The sequence below is a fragment of the Dendrobium catenatum genome, unplaced genomic scaffold, assembly GCF_001605985.2.
Source record: "Dendrobium catenatum unplaced genomic scaffold, ASM160598v2 fragScaff_scaffold_133, whole genome shotgun sequence".
Classification (NCBI taxonomy): Eukaryota; Viridiplantae; Streptophyta; class Magnoliopsida; order Asparagales; family Orchidaceae; genus Dendrobium; species Dendrobium catenatum.
This window is the reverse complement of record NW_021318595.1, coordinates 12004131-12006839: the sequence shown is the minus strand read 5'-3', so window position 1 is coordinate 12006839 and position 2709 is coordinate 12004131.

The following is a 2709-nucleotide window of genomic DNA, read 5'->3' as shown; positions in this document are numbered from 1 at the left end:
ATTAATGCAAGTTGCCGATATTATCGTCCAGGATGATAGGCATATCGTCCTGGCCGATTAGTTCAAATATGAGGAAAATCATCCTGAACATCGCCCTGAAATGAAGCTGGACGATGTCTAATCGGCCCGGACGATCTTGAGATCGTCCAGGATGATTTGACCATGTAATTGCTTTCCTTAAATTCCAGAGAAATTTTAAAAAATTTGACCTGGATCATCCTGGACGATATTTTATAGTCCTGAACGATCCTCTGGATAATGTCCAAAAATAGGTTATTTCTAAATAGATCTGGCGGCAGATTCTTGCTGAATTGAGCCTATCGTCCTGGCCGATACAAAATCGTCCAGGACGATGTGTTTTGCATAATGAGAGCTACTTTAATGAGGATGCCCTAATAAGGGTTTCTACTTTTGTTAGATCATCCAGGACGATATAAATATCATCCCGTACGATGTTACCAAAAATAGAAATATTTTAGGGCACAACTGAAAATCTTCCAAGTTATTAATCATTAGATGCCACACCAAATACAACAGACTCAAGAAAGGAAAAAGATTACAAACTGACACAAACCTAGTCTACCCAATCTTGAGCTGGTTCCAAATTACAGTCTGATCGTGTGGACCTGAAACGTTAGCACATAAGGCAATCGTAGAGAAATAATGAATGTTTGTTATCTTCAAAATCATAAACCATAGATCCGCAACAGTCTTGAGGTCTAGCCTGGTCAAAGTTGACAAGGTCAACTCCTTGACCTAATCTGGGGCAAAAAATAGGTCAATAGGCAGGTTCGGCTACCCACTCGTATTGTGGTTCGGTTCTTGCCCTGAAAAGGTCAAATCAGATGTTTTTGGGGTCCCCGAAACCATTTTTCAATGTTTCAGATTCGATTACGGTATTTGAAAGCCATTTGAGGCTCCTACACGCAAGATAGGACTCTAAAGCACATAAAAAATTCTCCAAAATTTGTGACGCATATTTTCGGACTCTTGGAGCTATGATGTCCGAAAATAGGAGGCAACTAATATATTCTCAAAACATTATCTTGATTGAGCATGAATCTCGAGGCAAAATCGAGCCAGAAACTTCAAAAATTAAATTCGGAACCACCTGAACTCCGATTTTAACGAGCTTATGGTCAAACCGAGCATCTCAAAAATACAAACCCAATGACACCAAATTCAACTCAATCCAAGCCCAAATGAGTCATAATCGAGCACCCAAAGTGTTGTTGGAAAGTGGACCACAATTTGAGTTATCAAACGGTCTCCGATTTTAATGAGCTTATAGTCAAATCGAACGACTCGACGAGGCGGATCCAACAAGCCCAAGATCGCTGAAATTTGACATCATTTAAATCTTTAAATGTCTGACGAACGGAGCATGATCAAGGGATTTAATATCAACCGTCCATTCGACCACTCCCTATTTGCCCCTGATCTCACACCTATTTACAAGCTATGCTAATCCATAAAATCTATAAATAGACCACTCATTTCTCATGAGAGGGGACCCAAGCAAGAAGAAGAGATGAAGAGAAGATAAGGATATGAGGGAATAGCACCTCCTCGACCACCGCCAGAGTTCTTCCTGCCGCCTGAGTAACGCCGGAATTCTGCCGGACAGCTTGGTGACGCCGGAATTCTTCCCAAGTAACATCAAAGTTCCACTCGACGCCAGAATTCAGTCCAACTTCCGGATAACACCTGAATTCCGCCCAATCTCCTTAGTGACATCGTAACTCTGCTCAACTTTGTAACTGAATCTCAATTTAGAAAGGATTCATTGTAATCTTATCGTCCTAACTTTTTGGACGAGTCAGCCTCTTGTATCTCAAACAAAATACTAGTGGAACTATTTCAACTGGCGAGGCCCCGTGGTTTTTTCCCTTTCAAGGTTTCCACATAAAAATTCTTATGTTATTATTTCTCCTTTGTTTGTGTGCTAGATATCCGTACATCGTTGAGACGAAAATCTTTTAACTCTACCGCCGCGTATATTCTAGCCCGCAACAATCTTGATTATCATCTAGTTCCATATGCATCAATATGTGTAATATAGACTTTATTTGTGACATTCATCTTATTGCTTTCTAAAGTAGTTTTTTAGTACAAAAATTTTTTAAACTAAAAAATTTTGTACTTAAAAGTTGCATTATAAAACAATAAGAAAGTTATCTCAAACAAAGCCTTAATCAATCTTAGAGTTTATGTATAACAACATTCTAAGTTAGATTTTAGTTGTTATGGTTGAACATATGATAATTTGAGGACAAAACAAGCAAGGATCATGCTAAGATCAAATGAATTCATATATGATGATTTTCTCTATTTTGAGCTTCAAGTAATCTAATAGAATCATGTAATAATAATATTTTTTAAAATCGGGCTGGACTGATCAGTTTGATAGGTTCAACTGTAAACGGATCAGATGGCTGATTCAAACCAAGTTAAGAACCTGCTTTGCATCAAACTGGATTGAACTTATAAGAATTGAGGGTTCAACTAGTGAGCCGGTCTGATTTTCTAAAACCGGTTAGTTCAATAATTTTTTATTTAAATAATTAAGCAAATTAACACTACAGCAAAAACAGCCAATACTGGCGGCTTTGATCGGCGGTTATATGGCCGCCGGTACTACCGGCGGTTTCTCCGGCGGTCTAGTCGTCGGTTAATACCGGCGGCTCACCCGGTGGTTTTCTAGATTTA